Source organism: Callorhinus ursinus, unplaced genomic scaffold (genome assembly GCF_003265705.2).
Source record: "Callorhinus ursinus isolate GAN/ISIS: 27379988/994484 unplaced genomic scaffold, GSC_fseal_2.0 scaffold14, whole genome shotgun sequence".
NCBI classification, from domain to species: Eukaryota; Metazoa; Chordata; class Mammalia; order Carnivora; family Otariidae; genus Callorhinus; species Callorhinus ursinus.
The window spans coordinates 5,504,805-5,526,949 of NW_027397076.1; the positions used below are offsets into that span (position 1 = coordinate 5,504,805).

The window sequence follows — 22,145 nt, forward strand, 5'->3', positions numbered from 1 at the left end:
TACTTAAAAACAAAAATAAAGACCAAAGGAAAGAAAATTCCCTCCCATACAAACTGCAATAACTGAATTTAATTATATGTCGAGTTTATAGCATAACAACACAGAAAAGAACAATTTTAGGTGACTTTAAAACACAATATCTGGACAGTACATCCTTAGTAAGATATTAGCTTAAGGGCAATGACAATCATTACACACCGACATAGAAGTTTTAAAATGTATCCAATCCTCTTAATTTTTAGTAGCACTATTAGTACGGTTATTTTTGAAACTGCTATAAGCATATTCTTGGATAAAGCAAATAAGTAATTATATTAATATCATTCGCAGCTCAGATTTTTTGTTCCAAGAAAAGAAATAAAAGTAAAATCCTCCTGTAATTTTAAACTTGAATTGGTAATATCTATGTTAATTCATGATTTCTTTTTCTCTTTCTGAAAAACAACTCATTCCTGAACTTGATCCACTGGAAAGTCTAGGAATAATAACAAGCCACCATAACAAGCATCCCTGACCTGGATCATGCCTGCTAAATACCTTTCCTCTCTAAAAGGAACAGAGTGTCTTAGACAAATGGCTGATGTCAAGTCTGGGTCAGGAAGTATAAACTTGGGATGTTCGTGGTGCCAGAAAGCAAGGAGGATCTCAAAGACAATTGGGGTCATAGCAAAAGGAATCTGGAGCTAACTCTGAGATTCCCGCTAGGCAAAGCTGGCAAAATCTGGCTCTGATGCCAGTCATTCTGACATCTCTTGGAAGTATGACCAACACACAGATTTTGTGTGCTCCTAATTTAATGCATTAGGAAGTGCACAGTGCCACCTAATAAGTTTTCCTGTAAACAAAACAAGACAAAAAGAAAAGAAAAAGGAAAGGAAAAAAGAAAAGAAAAAGAAAGAAACCTTTTCCTAAATCAAGCCCCCAGTTCTAACTACTATTTTACAGGAAATACGAAGACTAGAAGGATAAGTGAAACCACGCAAGGAAGCAATCTGCCAAATCTAGAATGTGGGAAATCCTGCAGGATAAGTATCTATTTTATTCAACAGGAAAATGATATGAAAAGAAGGTGAACTGTTTTCATTTTTAAGATACTTAGAAGGCATATAAATATAAGAAACTCTGGTTGACTTCCATGTATGTTATGGTTGTTAAAATGAGCAAGCCCTAATCATGATGGAACCTAAGCAGCACCCTATTGCTGATTGGGTGTTACAATGTAACTTCCCCCAAGAAATTGTAAATAAGATTGCCAACTAAAAGTTAAAATGTAAAGAAAGCTAACTACCTTGGGTCATGGGCCCACTTTTGACTAGCTGAAACAAGGGGAATGGGATAATCCTGATTGGTTTAGGCCAGTCAGGGCCGCTCCTCTAGCTGGGTGGGGGGTGGGGCGTGGGGTGGGGCAGGTGAATATCATCCAGATGACAGAGCTCCTGTGGTAGGGAGGGATGGCCAAGAAAATTAGGGAGACACCCACACTGTCTACTACAGTCAATAATACTTGGGATATATTATTTTGAGGTTTTTTGAAAAGGTAATTTTTATTCTTTCAGGCTTACTTTTCATCTTCAGCAAACTAACCAAACTGATCATTTCTGCTGGTAACTTTTTAAATTGCTATTACCTGGTTCCCAGGCCCTTAGGAACAATTATCTACTTAATTTAATTACCCAGTTTGGTAAATCAAAACTATTTTATCTCTAGAGGCATACAGATTTAATGTTGAAAATTATGGTGTAATTATATTGCAAATAATTTATTTTGGTTAGGCTCTTAGTTAATCTATTTTAATCCTATGGATACAATTAAATGTGTCAAAGAAATACTTTATTTTCTAGCAGCGTAAAATTTTTACTCAGGGGTTGGGGGTAAGGGGAGAGCAGAATTTTATTTCTAGTAGACTAGTATTCTGAAGAGTAGTCACCTTAAACTGGAGTTAACTTGTTTCTCTGCCTCATCTGCTGGAATTTTTAAGTTATCTTTTTAGGGGTTGAATTTTGTATATAGCACAAGGCATCATTTCTCCTTCAAAATTCCATCCATAAATGGCATGGCATAAATAAGACCTGTGCTAAATTCTGCTAAATATCAATAAATCAGGAGTAACATCATAGTATCTTAATAAAGGGTGAAAATGTGCATACAGGTGGGGGTGGGGAGCCATTTCATTTTATATAACTCATTAGTTTTTGGTGAAAAGTATTTTTATATTTTAACCAGTTTTATTTTCATAACTAAATTCTTTTAATTCTTTAATTCTTTTAATTCTCCTGGATCATGTTTCTAGGATCTTGGAAACATGGATCTTGCTCTAACAAGAGCAGGATCTTGTTCTAGCAAAACAGAGTGTCTAGGACTAGGTTGCTGGCATCTCCCCAAAAGTATTTAAAAGATCTACACGGGGAGCCTGGGTGGCTCAGTCAGTGAAGTGTCTGCCTTCAGCTCAGGTCATGATCCCAGGGTCCTGGGACAGAGTCCTGCATCGGGCTCCCTGCTCAGTGGCGGTCTGCTTCTCCCTCTACCCCAGCCCCCTGCAAGTGGTCTGTCTCTCTCACTCTCTCTCTCTCTCAAGTAAATAAATAAAATATTTTTTAAAAAAAGATCTATACATAATGAGGTCAATAACTAAGCATTCTAATGATACTATTTCACAGGATAATAGGCATACAATCTGGTAGATACAATCAGAAGGACTACGTACAAACAAGAGTTAAATCATGGGAGAGGACTTGAAGGAAAACCTTTTTTTTTAACCTTGCTATATTGTGTACAGTTTGCACTGTTCCCCTTTTCTCATGCTACACTACCTACCTCTCTTGTCTATCTCATGTTCGGAACGTTTTGCAAGTTTACACATTCTGATTACAAACTGTTACAGGGCTCCAAACTGTTATTCAGAACAGAGAAGTCTCTATTAGTTTTTTTTTTTTAATATTTTATTTATTTATTTGACAGAGAGAGAAAGAGTGAGCACAAGCAGGGGGAGTGGCAGGCAGAGGCAGAGGGAGAAGCAGGCTCCCCACAGAGAAGGCGGAGCCCGATGTGGGACTCGATCCCAGAACTCCGGGATCATGACCTGAGCCGAAGGCAGTCGCTTAACCAACTGAGCCACATACTTTCAAGTTCACAAAAGCTGTCTTCCTTTGAAGCTGCCAAACTGACCGCCTACACACCGGCTGTAGGTTCTTTATTTGCTCCATTTTCTTTTTGCTTTATCTTAGTCTTTTCTCTCTCCCCACACCACACACCCACACAATTCTTTTTTAATAATCTGAGAGCAAAATTGCAGCCTTTGTGTCTGTTTATCCATCAATACTTGAGTGTATACATCCTCAGTACAAGAATATTTTTTTTATAATTTTTTTAAAGATTTTATTTATTTGAGAGAGAGAGAGAATGAGAGATAGAGAGCACGAGAGGGAAGAGGGTCTGAGGGAGAAGCAGACTCCCCGCCGAGCTGGGAGCCCGATGCGGGACTCGATCCTGGGACTCCAGGATCATGACCTGAGCTGAAGGCAGTCGCTTAACCAACTGAACCACCCAGGCGCCCAGTACAAGAATATTTTTTGACATAACCAGAGGGCAATGAACAAAATCAGAAAATTTGACATGAATATAGTACTATTATGTAATCTACTGTTTGTATTCAAATTTTAACTGTCTCAATAATGTCCTTTATAATTTTTCCTTCTGGTCCAGGACCTCAAATAGGATCATGCCCTGCATTCAGTCCTCCCAAATCAATCTGTGACAGTTTCTCTGTCATCATAATGAAAGAATTAAAAGTCTTTCATGACTGACATCTTTGAAGAAGATAGGCCAGAGATTTTGTAGAATGGCCCTCAATTTGGGTCTCCCTTCTGTTTCCCCATGATTAGATTCAGATTGTGTATTTTTGGCAAATATACCACAGAAGTGATATTAGGTCCTGCTCAGTGATATCTGGAGGCACATGATGTGAATTTGTCCCATTACTGGTAACGTTAACTTTGATCACTTGGTGAAGGCGGTATCTGTCAAACTTCCTCACTGCAAAATTACAAGTTATGTCTTTTAAGCTAACTAGTATTTGTGGGGAGATATATAAACATACTGTCTCGTTAAATTTTCACTCCTTAATTTTCTAATTATTTCATTCGTATCCTATGTGTTAGTTGGTATTGTACTTTGAGAAAGAGTTTTCTCTTTTCCTGTTTACTTATTTATGTCAGTTTTGACTCATGGGTTTTTATGCTGTTTAATGGGTTTTAAGCCATTACTGTATCATTTATTTTGATACTAAAATGGTCCCCAGTGGGAGCCGTTTCAATCTGCAAAGCTCTCCTTTTTATATGTTACCATCATTCTTTGAGTACTTCTTTAATTTCTGGTCCAGCCATTTCAGGCTCCTTTTGTACTTTTCCTGCCCGAGTCATGGAATTAGCCTTTTCTCCAAGGAGCACAGGTTCCTGTTAGTGTTGAGAATGGTATTTAGAGAGTAAGATCCAGACGTTAGGTGTGCTAATTGCTACAGATGTGCTCTAACTTTTAGGCTCTGTCATTGTAGAGGGCAAGGAAACACTCATGTATACACTCATATCCTCATATGTGAATATTTATTTCTATATTTGTCTGTATTTTAAAACATCAAGAATGAGAAACTTGCAGCAGTACGCTGGAACCGGGTTGAACCAGCTCACAAGGGCTGATTACTAAAGAATTGTAATTTTGTGAGCTGATATTAGCTTGAAATCAGCCATCAGAGTATTTATACCATAGCAATCGGCTAATGCTACAGATCAAGTTTGTGCACCACTGGAAATCTGCCTTCCATTATCCTCAATTTTTTGTTTGGAATACTTAGGTTACATGGCAAAGGGAATTAAGATTGTTAATTGGCTGACACCTTGATCTTAGTTCAACTCATATTGGACTTTAACCTACAGAACTATAAGATAACCAATGTTTTCTTTAACCCACCACGTTTGTGGTAATTTGTTACAGCAGCAATGGAAAATGAATATTCATAGCATATACGTTTCTTCTGTCAGGGAGTTTCCTCTCAGCGTAATGTCAGTGAGATTCATCCCCCTTGTTGAGTCCATAATCTGTTTCATATTATTGCAGAGTAGTGTTGTATTATGAAATCTCAAAATCAGTTTTGCCATTCTCATATTGACGAACGTCTGTTTATTTCCAGTTATTAGAATACTATGATAAAGCTGCTATGAACAGGTTTGTTTTTGTTGTTGTTGTTGTTTGCCTCGAAATGTGACATTTATTCAAAGAAAAAGAAAAGAAAAAAAAGACAAAATGTCCACCCCTTGGCTCCCTTCCCTCCCCACTACTGCTCCTCTTCTGTCCCCCGAGGACTGGACCTTGGCTAGGGCGAGGTAGCAGGATAGTTCCTCTCAGATGAGGTCAGCAACATTGAGGGGCACCTCCTCAGTGGAAGTGTTGAGGAAGGTCTCGATGTTTCAGAGAGTCCTCTTGGCCTCTTCTGTCACCCTGTTAAGAGCCACACCCTTACAGCCAAATCATACACAAGGACCAATTCTGTGGAGGTAGTTTTCCCTGTCGGTCGGAAGGTCCTAGTTGCTGACTACAGACATCGGCCGCACATCAGCACTTCTGGCCACCAGGTCAGTGGTAATCAATACTCTGCTAGAACCAGAGCAAAACTCTCTCATGATTACATTTCATGCCTTGTGGTCCACATCTCCACGCATGGCATACCCAGTGAAGTCTCCAGTGCGCATCTTCTCAGTGAGCCAACCAACTTTCCCATGTTGACTATGACTACCTGCGTGATGCTCAGGGTATCATAGAAGTCACACGGTGTGTCCAGCTTCCACTCCTCTCACATTGATGTAGAACTGGTGGATACCCTCCAGGGTCAACTCCTCCTTCTTGACCAGAATCCCAGTGGGGTCCCTCATGAACTTCTTGGTCACCTCAAGCACATCAGAAGGCACTGCAGCTGACAGCAAAACCCCCTGGGTGTTGTTGTTGAGCTTTTGAAGTACGTCCTTGAATCCATGGCTTAACATTTCATCAGCTTCATCGAGTACAAACATTTTGATGTATTTGAGAGATAGGTATTTTCAGTTAATCAAACACATGACCTGGGGTACCCACGATGATATGGGGAGCTTCCATCTGCAGCTTCTGCACCTCAGCATGCACGTTGGTCCCACCAATGCAGGTGTGGCAGGGGCCACCCTTGCAATGTCCTAATGTCACGATTACCTTCTGCATCTGCTGAGCCAACTCTAGTGGGTGTCAGGACCAAGTCTTGCATAGCCTTTAGATCCAGTTCAGTCTGCTGCATAATCCATACAGTGAAAGTGACTGTTTTCCCAGTCCTAGACTGGGCTTGAGCAATCACAAAATAACCCTTGATACAAGGAAGAATGGCTTGCTGCCAGATGGCAGAAGGCTTCTTAAAACTATTTCTGTAGATGTTACAAAGAAGGGATGCAGAGAGGTTCATGTCACCAAAGCTGTAAAAAATCTCATTTTAGTTACTCTCGATGACACCTTTGGGTGTCACCAGGGCCATTGTCTCTGGATTGGAAATCCTGACTCATAGATATGATCCTTAGAAACTAGACTATGAGCAGTTTTCTATACTCTTGTTTTTAAGGGAGGATATACGAACATCCATTCAAGAGAATGGTTACAAATACTGAGTTTTGCTTGGTTCTTAAACCAGACAATATCAGCAAGGCCACATCTTCATCCCTAGAAGAATAGTCAATGTGCAGATGTCCCTGAAAAAAAGCTCAGCCACCAGCATCCCAGTATTGCACAAAGCCTGTCTGCTAGCAAAAATCCAACAAGGTCAGGTTAAAGAAGCTAGAACAATGCACTATATAATTAAAACTTTAAAATAAATTAATAATTCTGTTGAGAGTGGAACCAGAACAGAAAATCAAAAAGCCAGTAGCAGCACCACCAAAAGTAAAAGGGGGTAAATCAAAATGTATCCATTCATTCATTTTAGGAAGAAAATAATTGAGCATCCATTCAGGGCTGACAACATTGTGCCAGCCTGGGTTATAAAGACTCTGCTGACAACCTAGTAGGGACATGGACAGGTAAATAAACAGTATCTGTCCATAACTTATCTTTTAAGTTCTATGATCATGCTCTTCACTAGGTGTCATGGAAGCAGAGAAACGCTTAAGTCCTGGGTATGGACCCAGGAAGGTGTACAGGAGACTGGAGTGTCCTCGTTAATGAGAACAGGAAGTTCAAAGCCCACAGGCAGGAACTTGTGGGCACAGTTGAGGAACAACAAGAACCTGATGAGTAATCAAGGACAGCAGATCTCTGCTCCCTCAGGGATATGTTCTAAAGACACCAGAGAGGGAAGCCTGGGTGGCTCAGTCATTAAGCAGCTGCCTTCGGCTCAGGTCATGGTCCCAGGGTCCTGGGATCGAGCCCCGCATTGGGCTCCCTGCTCGGCGGGAAGCCTGCTTCTCCCTCTCCCACTCCCCCTGCTTGTGTTCCCTCTCTCCCTGTCACTCTCTCTGTCAAATAAATAAATAAAATCTTTTAAAAAAATAAAGATACCAGAGATAGGGAACCCTTGAAACATTACCATGTTTGTGGAGAGAAACTCCCAGTAGGGACCAATGGACAAGGTGCTCTAAAAGAAATATAAACATCATACTGAACTTCTTTCAATTCCTCAAAATCCCCTCCCCACCTTTTTTGTTAAAGTAGCTAGGACTAACCTCTACCTGGAATACTCTCTCCTTCTTTTCCCATCCCCCCTCCTAAATTTTCTATTAGCATGGCTAGTGATCCTTTAGATTGCAGCTACAATCACTTCCTCTTTGGGGCACCTGGGTGGCTAGGTCATTAAGTGTCTGCCTTCGGCTCAGGTCATGATCCTGGAGTCCTGGGATCGAGCCCTGCATCGGGCTCCCAGCTCAGCAGGAAGCCTGCTTCTCCTTCTCCCACTCCCCCTGCTTGTGTTCCCTCTCTTGCTGTCTCTCTGTCAAATAAATAAATTAAAATTAAACATTAAACATTAAAAAATAAATAAAATAAAATCACTTCCTCTTATAAGTCTCCCCTGACCCCCATTCTCTCCCTGACCCCCAAACTTTGGAAGATACTTCTGCTTTGTACAGCTACAGCATCCTCAGACTTTCCCTAGCATAGCTCTAGATTTTGTTGTCATTGTTTGTATAGTTGTCTGCCTTCCCTGATAGACAATGCAGTGGTAGCCTCTGGAGTATTATCACCATTCACAGCAGTGGAATCTGAAGTACATTATAGAGCAATATCTCAATTCCTCCTCTATAAAACAGGCATAACCAGGATGTACCTTAGAGAGTTGTTGTGAGCACTGAATGAGTTCATACAAACTAGGCGCTCAGAACAAGTAGACCCTCACAGAGGTTCTCATAGTAGCTCCTGACTCTTCTCATCATCTGCCATTTTGGCAAATGGCAGCTCCAGTCTTCTGACTACTTGAGCCAAAAACCTTTGGAGGCATCTTTAACCGCCGTTCTTTCTCTTTCTCTTACCCTCATTCAACCCATTAGCAAATTCTGCCTGTCAGCTCTCCTCTCAAATGATCCAGAGTACAGCACCTTCTTACCACTTCCTCTATGACCACCCTGGTCTAGGCTGCCATCTCTCTCACCTGGATTTTTTTTTTTTAAGATTTTATTTATTTATTTGTCAGAGAGAGAGACAAGCACACAAGCAGGGGGAGCAGCAGTCAGAGGGAGAAGCAGGCTCCCTGTTGAGCAAGGAGCCCGATGGCAGGACTCCATCTCAGGACCCTTGGATCAAGACCTGAGCCGAAGGCAGACACTTAACTGACTGAGCCACCCAGGCATCCCCCTCTCACCTGGATTATTGAAATAGCATCCTTACTCGTCTTCCTGTTTCCACCCTTGCCCCCTCACTCAGCCTTCCATAGTCATCCCTTTGAAACCTAGGTCAGAGTGGGATACTTCTCTGCCCAGACCCTTTCAGTGGTTCCTGTCTCACTCAGAGTGAAAGCCAAAGGTCTTACGATGGCCTACAAGCCTCATGACTTGCCTCTGGCTACTTCTCATTCCAGCCACATAGGACTCCTTGCTGTTTTTGTTTTTGTTTTTTTTAAAGATTTTATTTATTTATTTGACAGAGAGATAGAGAGAGAGCACAAGTAGGCAGAGCGGCAGGGAAAGGGAGAGGGAGAAGCAGGCTCTCTGCCGAGCAGGGAGCCGGACATGGGGCTCAATCCCAGGACCCCAGGATCATGACCTGAGCCGAAGTCAGCCGCTTAACAGACTGAGCTACCCAGGTGCCCCTCCTTGCTGTTCTTGAACACCTCATACACACTTCTGCCTCAGGACCTTTGTGCTTGCTGTACCTCTTCCAGATAGCATAGTTGCTCCCTCACTTCTTTCTGCTCAGACCGCAAGACCTCTGTGGATTACCCTGTATAAAACTGTCTCCCCTTCTCTCTATACCCCGAACTCTCCAACTCTTTTTCCTGTTTTATTTGTATTCATAGTAGTTATTGCCATGTGGAATATATACATCTACCTACATGCATACCTGTATATAGGTATCTGCATTCATATACATGTACATGTCTGTCTGTTTGCCTTTCTCCACCTGAATATAAACTCTGTAAGGCAGGCATCTGTTTATTTTGTTTACTGCTATATTCCCAGAGCATGAAACAGCATGGCGTTTAGTAAGTGCTCAATAAATATTTGTAAATAGCCAGGGCAAAAATGAACTATTGGGATTTCATCAAGAAAAAAAGCTTTTGCACAGCAAAAGAAACAGTCCACAAAACCAAAAGACAACCGACAGAATGGGAGAAAATATTTGCAAATGACATATCAGATAAAGGGCTAGTATCCAAAATCTATAAAGAACTTATCAAACTCAACACCCAAAGAACAAATAATCCAATCAAGAAATGGGCAGAAGACATGAACAGACATTTCTCCAAAGAAGACATCCAAATGGCCAACAGGCACATGAAAAAGTGCTCAACATCGCTCGGCATCAGGGAAATCCAAATCAAAACCTCAATGAGATACCACCTCACACCCGTCAGAATGGCTAAAATTAACAAGTCAGGGAACGACAGATGTTGGCGGGGATGTGGAGAAAGGGGAACCCTCCTACACTGTTGGTGGGAATGCAAGCTGGTGCAACCCCTCTGGAAAACAGTATGGAGGTTCCTCAACAGTTGAAATTAGAGCTACCGTTCGATCCAGCAATTGCACTACTGGGTATTTACCACAAAGATACAAATGTAGGGACCCGAAGGGGTACGTGTACCCCAATGTTTATAGCAGCAACGTCCACAATAGCCAAACTGTGGAAAGAGCCAAGATTTCCATCGACAGATGAATGGATCAAGAAGATGTGGTATATATACACAATGGAATATTATGCAGCCATCAAAAGGAATGAGATCTTGCCATTTGCAACGACGTGGATGGAACTGGAGGGTGTTATGCTTAGTGAAATAAGTCAATCAGAGAAAGACATGTATCACATGACCTCACTGATATGAGGAATTCTTAATCTCAGGAAACAAACTGAGTGTTACTGGAGTGGTTGGGGGTGGGAGGGATGGGGTGGCTGGGTGATAGACATTGGGGAGGGTATGTGCTACGGTGAGCGCTGTGAATTGTGCAAGACTGTTGAATCACAGATCTGTACTTCTGAAACAAATAACACAACATATTTTAAGAAAAAAGAAAAAGAAGAAGATAACAGGAGAGGAAGAAAAGGGGAGTATGTCAGAGGGGGAGACGAACCATGAGAGATGATTGACTCTGAAAAACAAACTGAGGGTTCTAGAGGGGAGGGGGTAGGGGGATGGGTTAGCCTGGTGATGGGTATTGAGGAGGGCACGTTCTGCATGGAGCACTGGGTGTTATGAACAAACAATGAATCATGGAACACTGCACCAAAAACTAATGATGTAATATATGGTGATTAACATAACAATAAAAAAATTAAAAAAAATAAATATTTGTAAATAAATTAATGACTACTGTTATTTGGTACACAGTAGTAGGTCCACTGTAACTACTTACTGCATGAATGAACAAATGAACATTCCAGAGTTTCCCAGGAAAGGCACTGATAATGGGGGGGGAGGGCTCAGGTGAAAGAAACAGGGACATGTATCCACAAACATCTGCTGCATGGGCTGCATGTTTTCGGAATCATGGTTTCTTTTAATTATTGTTTAAAATGAGTGTTTTATATGGTTTGTGTGACCACTTATAAGTTTCTAAACCTCAGTGATCATCAGAATTATCCACAGAGATTCGTATTCAATCGGTCTTATTTAATTGGGAATTTAAGTAGGTTTGACCAAGAATTTAACCCTGAGTTTCCTTATATGAAAAATGGGATTATAATACCATCCACATAGGGTGTAAAGGATAAAATAAAAACATTGTCTGTGGGGTGTCTCACACATAGTATTAGGTACCCTTTGCTTCTGCCCATTTTTTCTAAAGTTTAGAGGTTAAGTGCTTACATGCAAGGCATGTTCCTTCCTCTCTAAAAATTTAGGTTTGATTTCATCTTCGGTCCAGATCTCTGCTTTGAGTTCCAGATTTATTTTGCAAATATATACTCGGTATCTTCACTTGGATGTCTCATAGAACTCAACATACTTAAAGGAACTCAGACTTGTCTCTTTGAGACCTTTCCCTCCAGGCTCCCCATCTCAGGGAATGGGATGAGCTCACGCTAGAAACCTGAGAGTCATTTTTGGACACTTTTCTTTCCCTCACCTTTCACATGCAGCCAATGATCAGGTGCTTACAAATCTAATTCGGATGGATCTCCTTGATCCACCATCTTCTACTCTCCATTGCCTGCAGACTGGTCTTCACACACCCTCCGCTGCTGCCTTCTTGCTCAGTCTCCGCACTGCAGCCAGAAATGTCGTTTACAAATACGAACTGGATCGTGTGCTGATGGATCCTCTCCAAATCTTCAGTGGCTTCCTTTTGTCTTTAGGATTAAATCCAAAGTTTTCAATATGGCCCTCAAGTCCTGTACCCATGTCTCCTTCAGTACTAGCTGCCTCATTCTAGCCACAGGTGGAGCCCTTTCCTACCCAAGAGCCTTCAAACCTGCAGTTTCCACAGCAACAAGTGCACGCCCCACTGCACCCCCTTCCCTTTGTTGTCATACCTACTCTTCCTTATTCTTCAAGGCTCAGATTAAATGTCACTTCCTCAAAGAGATCTTTTTTACCCCTAGAGCGAACAGACGGGTCCCTTTGTTAAACACTCTCATAACTCCCGGGCTTTCTTCTAGCAATCATCACAGCAGTGATTAGTACAGATCTTCAATTCTAAGCCACTTGCTTCACATTTAAGTTGCCAGCTATCAGGCAGAAGAGGAAGTAATGTGATCACTGTTGCCTGTACACATTAGGATCTAATTTTTCAGAAAGGGTTGTCTCTTGACCCAATTCTACCCTGAGCTATTTTCAGAGTTGAAATTTAATTTGAATTTGGATTCCAACTTAAAAGTTTAAAATATCTAAAAAAAAAAAAAATACACACTATCTTGTGGCATACAGAATGAGAGCACCCCGTAAATAGGGTTGCCCACCACACACCAACTAATGAAATTTAGGGCAGCTGAAACTACAGGCTCCGAATCAATCAGAAAAAAATGGTGGTAGATTTTCAAAACTGGGAGAGGGTGGTTTCTCCGATTCAGACTTTGTGCAGAGGTCTTGAAAGACTGCAACGACCCAGGGGAGGAACACTTATCTGGTTGGAATTTTACTTCTGGCAAACTTTTAAGAACAGCTATTTACCTTCAAGTGATATGTGATTCAGAACAGTAAGAACAAAACCCTCTTGGAAATACAGTCAGAACCGTTTTTCCATATTCTTTGCAATTATCCTTTCATTCTTAATGGTGTTTAGGTTGTGAAGAACACCTGCATTCACCATTACAAAAAGCATTACTGAAGATGGTCAAGACTGATACATAAACCTTCACCCAGAAGGTTAAGGTCAAAACTCAATCTGATTGCAAAGCACAAAAACAAACAAGAAAAAACTGGATAAATGTATGCTCTGGTGTCCTTTAGCACCCGAAAAGCTGCTACTAAATCACTGCTGCGACGGAGTTGGTGGAAGCTCTCCTCTGAGGAATAGAGTGCCACTAGCTGTGTAATTTTTAAAATGACTGTCCTCCGGAATAAGTGCCTGAGGACAGACACCTTTGTTTTGGTCACTGGACTATCCCGCAGGCATAGGTCATTACCTGAGTCATACCAAAGGTGCTCAATAGTTAGAGCTCTCGGTTTTACGGGGCAAACTTGGGTCACTTTTACCTAGATTGTGGCGAACTTGAAAAGTCTTCGCATCCCAGCCATCTCTCCACTGCGCGCGTGCACTTTGCTTCTACACCTCTCTCCCCGCCTGGGAAGGTGCTGGGAGCGGCCCTCAATCCCATCCCCTTACTGGTCCACCCCCTTCTCTCTCCGACCAGCTAGGCACGGCTCCTTCAGCGCTGCTCTGCGCAAGGGCAGGCACAGAGTTACACACGCCTTGGTTTTCATTCCAGTCTGCGAGAAGGAAACACGAATCCAGCCACCAGGAGGCCCCTGGTCTGAGCACAGAAATCATGAGTCATAGATTTGGGGGTTCGGACCTAGGAGCAGCTGGCGATGTGGATGGGCGTGGGTCTGCGGGGATGGAGGGGGCTGCCGAAAGGCCACAGCCCCTCCTCCCGGGTACGGTTCCCTGAAGACTCCCGCCGTGCTACTCTTCCATCCCCCCGCCCCCGGCCCGCGGCTTTCAGGGTGCGGCCGGGGGTCGGGGAGGGGCGGCGCTCGCGCTCCAGGTCGCCGCCCCCGCGGCCACATCACCAGGGGCCCGCTTCCCCTCCGGCGGCGGCGCGGCTGCGCGTGCGCGGGACGGCCAAGCGGGGGCGGGGAGCAGCGGGCCGCGGGCACCGGCTCCCGGGCTGTCAGCGCGCGGCCGCGAGGGCGCGAGGAGGCGCGCGAGCAGGAAGGAGCCGTGGTCTGGGGGCAGCCGCTGCCGCCGCCGCCGCCGCCGCCGCCGCCGCCGCCGCGGTGGGACTAGGTGAATGCTCCTTCCATTCCCCGCCCCTGGTGCTTAGGTCGCGTCTGAAGAGGCGGGGTCCCCTCTCCTCACATCGGCCGGCGCGGCCGCGCTCCGGGGCAGGTGATAATGGAGGGGAAGTCTGGGCTTTGGCCGTGGCGCGGGGTTCGGGCGCATCCCAGGTACTGGAGGGAGGTAGGGCGGGCCCGGACTGGGACCCTGCTGCCTGGGCGCGGGAGGGCCGGGGCTGTGGGCAGCGGCGGCGCGCCCCTCCCGAGCCGCCGTGCCCCCCTCCCCCCCCCTCCCGGGCCCCAGCGCCCGCCCCACCTCGGGCGGGACAGCAGGCTGGCCCTGGACGCCGGCCGCGGAGCCGGGCAGCTGCGGGTTGTCGGCCCCGGGCCCGGAACGCTGGGCCCTGCAGCCGTGGGGAGGTGGGGGGGGGGTGGCTGAGTGACGGGTGGAAGGTGAGCTCGGATGGAGACGCCGCCAGGCGGGCTCGGGCACACCCCAGCTCCATCGCTTCAGGGCTCGGCAGTTGCTCCGTGTCACCGCCTCTTTCATTCTTTTCTTTATGTAAGTGAAATGTATCTCAATTAAAAAAAAATAAAACCCAAACGTCCATCTACTTTAAGAGATTACGTTTTCGTATGTAATTACGTATATTACCTTTACAAGTCTATTACACATATGTGTCATTTTTCTGTAAATGAACACTTGTTTTTTAATTGAGATACACTGCACATACCATAAAATTCATCCTTTTAAAGTGTGGCTTTTACTGTAGTCACAAAGTTTTGCAACTGTCACCACTATCCTGAACATTTTCATCACCTCAAAATGAAACCTTGTACCCATTAGCAGTTATTTCTCATTTCTCCCTTACCCCACCCTCTGGCAAACGCTAATCTTCTTTCTCTATGGATTTGCCTAGTCTGGAAATGTCATATAAAAGGAATCCTACAATATATGGCTTTTGGTGTCTGGCTTCTTTCACATAGCAAAATGTTTTCAAGGTTCATCCATGTTGTAGGGTATATCAGTACTTTATTCTTTTTTTATGGCTGGATAATATTCCATTGTATTGGTGTTCCATAATATCACATATTGTTTATCTGTTCATCACTTGATGGATATTCAGGATGTTTCCACGTTTTGGTCCTTGTGAATATGCTGCCATGAACATTTGTTGCAAGTCTTATGTGGGCATATGCTTTCATTTCTCTTGCGCGTCTGTGTCTTTAACGTTTTGTGAAACTGCCAAACTTTTGCATAGTAGCAGCATCCTTTTACATTCCCGCCAAACACTGTATGAGGGTTCGGGTTTCTCCACATATTCACCAACACTTGTGATTATCTCTTGGCTAGTTTTGTTAGAGCCATTCTTGTGGGTGTGAAGTGGTATTGATTTGCATTTACCTAAGGACTAATCATGTTGAGCATCTTTTCATGTGCTTATTGGCTATTTGTATAGCTTCTTTGGAGAAATGTCTATTCAAATAATTTGCACATATTTTATTTGGATTATTTGTCTTTTTTCCCCTTACATGTTGGGTATTTTTTTATTGTTGTATTATGTTGTTCATTTATGGAAAAAAAATTAGGTTTGGGGGCTATTACTGACTAAAAAAGCCAACCAACCTGATAGCAAGCAACATAATGCTTCTACTTGGGGAAAACTGAGTAAGGGCCTTTGATGTTTTTCAGAATACCCTACCTGTCAGTTCTAGGGCATCTTAGTCCTGTTTCCCTTTCTTACATCTTGAGAAAAGCCACAAAAGGTATGCCATGACCAGATTCAAGAGAGACCACACACAGTTGGTGTTTCCATATATTCATTGCTTGGTTTGAAAAAAGTCCCAGTTACCACTTTAATTACAAATAATTTATTTTGATGGCTGGCTAAACAAACTACTAAAAAATGACAAACACCAATTATTCAATTAAAATTTCATTTGCTTAACTTCTCAGGCAAAGTGGAAGATCTTGTTTTCCTAAGTTTTTGTAGTCTTTTATTACACTTAGACTCATCTGTGGGTGGCAAGTAAATATTTTTTTTAAACATTTTATTTATTTATTTGAGAGAAAGAATGAGAGAGCACATGAAAGGGGGGAGGGTCAGAGGGAGAAGCAGACTCCCTGCCGAGCAGGGAGGCCGATGCGGGACTCCATCCCGGGACTCCAGGATCATGGCCTGAGCCGAAGGCAGTCCCTTAACCAACTGAGCCACCCAGGCGCCCGCAAGTAAATATTTTTGATGGTGCTGAAGTTAAGAGCCACGTACAGCTGAATGAATGCAGCTATGCTTATTTAGTGGTTAATTTATGAGTACACACAAATTCAGCATTGGCTTTAGCTCTTTTATAGCAAAAACCACCAAAAAGGACATGACACCTGCCTCTCAGGAGTTCAAGCTCATTTTCCTATTACTCTAATGTTACTATTCAAAAATATACTTCCAAACTTCAGAAATGTTATAGAAAATAAAATTAAAGATTTCCAAGTGGAATTAATGGATAAGCTACTGAATAAAAGTGTGAAGATCAATCCAATCCTGCTTTTCAACTACTAAATTATAAAACAATGGAAATGTTATTTAACCCGTTTATGCCTCAATGACTTTCTTAGTAGAATGAATAATTTCAGTACATAACTTGAGTGTATGTTTTTCTTTTAGCTAATGGAGTGATTATCAAATATATTGAAAATAATAACCTATCCAACCTAATAGTGATTGTTACTGACTCACCCAATAGATATAAAAGTGTCCCATAGCTATAAATGTTTTCCACGTTGGCTTTCTTCACATCCTGGAGTTTTTAGGATTTATTGGAGGACTGAAAGTCGAGGGCAATGTAAAATGGGAACGGTTTGGGGGACATGACCCCTAGGAAATGGTGGTCAGAGCAGATCTGCCTCCTTTATGGTGAACTTCTAGGCACCTCTCATCTTTTCTCTGAGATTACTGTAGTTACATTTCTATAGCTTAAGAATAATGTGTGTGTGTTTTAAAATATATATAAAAAATAATAAAACATATGTATCTCCAGTAGGGTTCAAAGGTTAGGACTGTCAGTCAGTTATTCTATTGTAATGTGAATGGATTTAATCAGATTGCTTTCCCCCTGATCAGCTACACTGAGGAAATGGGAATTTTGACTTGAGGAAGGACAGGAGAGGTAGGTAGTATGGGATCACGTAACGTTTTGGAGGTTTGACAAAACTTGTAGTATTTCCAAAAGTGTGGGTGTTGAAAATGGAGATCTTTGGATAGCATACAGGGTCTGGAAGAAGAGAAAAGAAAAGAAAAGCAAGATTGAGAATTTGGAAAGGAAGGTTGTAAGATATTAAGATTCAATTTATTTAGACATTTTTACCCAATAGAAATTCTAAATAGGAAAAGGTGGAAGAACCTTCTTCATTCCCTTCCTCTTCTTCTTTTCCCCACCTGGCTTCTCCATGCTACTCTTCTCCTAGGACCCAGAAGTCAGACTGCAATGACTATTGTTCATGGGTAATAAGCTTTTCAGTGTGCTCATTAACACCTCCTCTATCTCCAGATTCTGGTCAAATTGAGATCAGAGTCAAGAAACCAGATGAAGATTAAAATACTGTTAAAATACAGTTTCATTGTTATTTCTGGTAAAGCTGGATTGGAGAATTTAGTTTAGATCTGTGCTTACTCTGTTCCTTCTTAATTTACCTACCCAGAGGAAACTGTAGCGCCTAAAAAGCTGCGGGTCGGGTCTCCCCTGCAGGGAGGGAAACGTTCTGAATCAGGAAGTTGTCCTCCCAGGAGTTGGAATGGAAAGGAAAACTTTCCTTGAAGTCATCCAAGTGGGAGAGAGCCAGTGAGAGTTCGGGGGTGAGGCCTGTCTGGAATATTGACCTTTATCCCTTTCTTAACCCTTAGGTCAGTCACTTTCTCCAGGAATTACTGATGGGGTAAAGAGAAAGAAAAGTGTCCCTTTAATCCCGTTTACTCCTATTTAGGGGAGTGAAAGTCCTGTTGTCTTTGTAGAGAGGGAAATAAGCGATCAGTTTAAGTGTGTTGTGGTTGTTTTATAGGCTAACCTAGGAATTTAATAATTTACAAAATAGGAACTGAGAATTTGTTTTCCTTGGAAGTAGCTAAACCTCTGAACAGTTTTTAAGTGGATGATCATTTCATTGTGTGGTTAAATATATAGATTATTAAGTCTATATCCTAACTTTTTTACTCCTCAAATATTTACTGAGTGTCTAATACATAATAGGCACTAATCTAGGCCCTTGGGATTCAGCAGCGAAAGAGAATGGGTTCTTGTCTTTATGGAGTTTACAGCCTACAAAGACAACTAGTGCAAGAACAATCACAATAAAATATAATAAATGTTAGAAAGTTCAGGGTACTTTGGGACCACAGAGGAGGGGGAACTCATCTGGGAGGGTCAAGGGAAGTGATGGTTAAGAGCTAAGGTCACAGGGACGCCTGTGGCTCAGGTCATGAACCCAGGGTCCTGGGATTGAATCCCCCATGGACTCCTTGCTCAGTGGGGAGCCTGTTTCTCTCCCTGCCTGCTCTTCCCCCTGCTTGTGCTCTCTCTGACAAATAAATAAAATATTAAAAAAAAAAAAAGCTAAGGTCACAAAGTAGAATAGGAAGTAGTCAGGTAAAAGGGAAGAGTGAGGATGAGCAAGAGTTTCAGGAAAAAAGAACATGTGGAAAGGCCAAGTGAGAGGGGTAGTATACTAAAGTAGTATTTTTCTTTTTTATTTTATTTTACTTTATTATGTTAATCACCATACATTACATCATTAGTTTTTGATGTAGTGATCCATGATTCATTGTTTGCGTATAACACGCAGTGCTCCACACAGAATGTGCCCTCTTTAATACCCATCACCAGGCTAACCCATCCCCCACCCCCTCCCCTCTAGAACCCTCAGTTTGTTTCTCAGAGTCCATAGTCTCTCATGGTTCGTCTCCCCCTCCGATTTCCCCCTTTCATTCTTCCCCTCCTGCTATCTTCTTTTTTTTTTAAACATATATATTATTTGTTTCAGAGATACAGTTCTGTGACGCAACAGTCTCACACAATTCACAGCGCTCACCATAGCACATACCCTCCCCAATGTCTATCACGCAGCCACCCCATCCCTCCCACCCCCCACCACTCCAGCAACACTCAGTTTGTTTCCTGAGATTAAGAATTCCTCATATCAGTGAGATCATATGATACATGTCTTTCTCGGATTGACTTATTTTGCTCAGCATAATACCCTCCAGTTCCATCCACGTCGTTGCAAATGGCAAGATTTCATTCCTTTTGATGGCTGCATAATATTCCATTGTAGATATATACCACATCTTCTTTATCCATTCATCTGTCGATGGAAATCTTGGTTCTTTCCATAGTTTGGCTATTGTGGACATTGCTGCTATAAACATCGGGGTGCATGTACCCCTTCAGATCCCTACATTGGTATCTTTGGAGTAAATACCCAATAGTGCAATTGCTGGATCGTATGGTAGCTCTGTTTTCAACTTTTTGAGGAACCTCCATACTGTTTTCCAGAGTGGCTGCACCAGCTTGCATTCCCACCAACAGCGTAGGAGGGTTCCCCATTCTCCACATCCCTACCAACATCTGTTGTTTCCTGACTTGTTAATTTTAGCCATTCTGACTGGTGTGAGGTGGTATCTCATGGAGGTTTTGATTTGGATTTCCCTGATGCAGAGCGATGTTGAGCACTTTTTCATGTGTCTGTTGGCCATTTGGATGTCTTCTTGGGAAAAAAATGTGTGTTCATGTCTTCTGCCCATTTCTTGATTGGATTATTTGTTCTTTGGGTGTTGACTTTGAGAAGTTCTTTATAGATTTTGGATACTAGCCCTTTATCTGATACGTCATTTGCAAATATCTTCTCCCATTCTGTTGGTTGTCTTTTGGTTTTGTTGACTTTTTTGCTGTGCAAAAGCTTTTTATCTTGATGAAGTCCCAGTAGTTCATTTTTGCCCTTGCTTCCCTTGCCTTTGGCGATGTTTCTAGGAAGAAGTTGCTGCGGCTGAGGTCAAAGAGGTTGCTGCCTGTGTTCTCCTCTAGTATTTTGATGGACTCCTGTCTCACATTTAGGTCTTTCATCCATTTTGAGTCTATTTTTGTGTGTGGTGTAAGGAAATGGTCCAGTTTCATTCTTCTGCATGTGGCTGTCCAATGTTCCCAACACCATTTGTTGAAGAGACTGTCTTTTTTCCATTGGACATTCTTTCCTGCTTTGTCAAAGAAGAGTTGACCATAGAGTTGAGGGTCCATTTCTGGGCTCTCTATCCTGTACCATTGATCTATGCATTTTTGTGCCAGTACCATACTGTCTTGATGATGACAGCTTTGTAATAGAGCTTGAAGTCCAGAATTGTGATGCCACCAGCTTTGCTTTTCTTTTTCAAGATTCCTCTGGCTATTCAGGGTCTTTTCTGGTTCCATACAAGTTTTAGGATTCTTTGTTCATTTCTTTGAAAAAAGTTGATGGTATTTTTATAGGGATTGCATTAAATGTGTAGATTGCTCTAGGTAGCATTGATATCTTCACGATATTTGTTCTTCCAGTCCATGAGCATGAAACGTTTTTCCATTTCTTTGTGTCTTCTTCAATTTCTTTCATGAGTATTTTATAGTTTTCTGAGTACAGATTTTTTGCCTCTTTGGTTAGATTTATTCCTAGGTATCTTATGGTTTTGGGTACAGTCGTAAATGGGATCGACTCCTTAATTTCTCTTTCTTCTGTCTTGTTGTTGGTGTATAGGAATGCCACTGATTTCTGTGCATTGATTTTATATCCTGCCACTTTACTAAATTCCTGTAGGAGTTCTAGCAGTTTTGGGGTGGAGTCTTTTGGGTTTTCCACATAAAGTATCATATCATCTGCAAAGAGTGAGAGTTTGACTTCTTCTTTGCCAATTCGGATGCCTTTTATTTCTTTTTATTGTCTGATTGCTGTGGCTAGGACTTCTAGCACTGTTGAAAGCAGTGGTGATAGTGGACATCCCTGCCGTGTTCCTGACCTTAGGGGGAAAGCTCTCAGTTTTTCCCCATTGAGATATTCGCTGTGGGTTTTTCATAGATGGCTTTTATGATATTGAGGTATGTACCCTCTATCCCTATACTCTGAAGAGTTTTGATCAAGAAAGGATGCTGTACTTTGTCAAATGCTTTTTCTGCATCTATTGAGAGGATCATATGATTCTTGTTCTTTCTTTTATTAATGTACTGTATCACGTTGAATGATTGCGGATGTTGAACCAACCTTGCAGCCCAGGGATAAATCCCACTTGGTCGTGGTGAATAATCCTTTTAATGTACTGTTGGATCCTATTGGCTAGTATTTTGGTGAGAATTTTTGCATCCATGTTCATCAAGGATATTGGTCTGTAATTCTCCTTTTTGATGGGGTCTTTGTCTGGTTTTGAGATCAAGGTAATGGTGGCCTCATAAAATGAGTTTGGAAATTTTCCTTCCATTTCTATTTTTTGGAACAGTTTCAGAAGAATAAATATCCATTCTTCTTTAAGTGTTTGTTAGAATTCCCCTGGGAAGCCATCTGGCCCTGAGCTTTTGTTTGTTGGGAGATTTTTGATGACTGCTTCAATTTCCTTAGTGGTTTAGGTCTGTTCAGGTTTTCTATTCCTTCCTGGTTCAGTTTTGGTAGTTGATACATCTCTAGGAATGCATCCATTTCTTCCAGATTATCTAATTTGCTGGCATAGAGTTGCTCATAATATGTTCTTATAATTGTTTGTATTTCTTTGGTGTTGGTTGTGATCTCTCCTCTTTCATTCATGATTTTATTTATTTGGGTCATTTCTCTTTTCTTTTTGATAAGTCTGGCCAGGGGTTTATCAATCTTGTTAATTCTTTCAGAGAACCAGCTCCTAGTTTCGTTGATCAGTTCTACTGTTCTATTTCATTGATTTCTGCTCTGATCTTTACTATTTCTCTTCTCCTGCTGGGTTTAGGCTTTATTTGCTGTTTTTTTCTCCATCTCCTTTAGGTGTAGGGTTAGGTTGTGTATTTGAGATCTTTCTTTTTTCTTGAG

The 22,145-nt window shown here is 42.2% G+C and overlaps 1 protein-coding gene and 1 pseudogene across 4 annotated transcripts in view; one reads left to right on the plus strand and one right to left on the minus strand.

The window, feature by feature from the left end:
- Window positions 1–5,393: 5,393 nt before the first annotated feature.
- On the minus strand, window positions 5,394–6,475 carry LOC112832076 (eukaryotic initiation factor 4A-I-like; annotated as a pseudogene).
- A 7,468-nt stretch (window positions 6,476–13,943) lies between these two features.
- The window catches only part of SLC41A2 (solute carrier family 41 member 2), a 115,360-nt gene continuing 107,158 nt past the window's right edge, over window positions 13,944–22,145 (plus strand). For 3 of the 4 annotated variants that reach the window (XM_025882542.2, XM_073900370.1, XM_073900371.1), the window contains exon 1: window positions 13,944–14,093. The gene's annotated coding sequence lies outside the window, so the exon portion shown is untranslated. Of the gene's footprint in view, window positions 14,196–22,145 lie in introns of all 4 variants that reach the window. The other variant, XM_025882543.2, reaches the window with a different exon arrangement.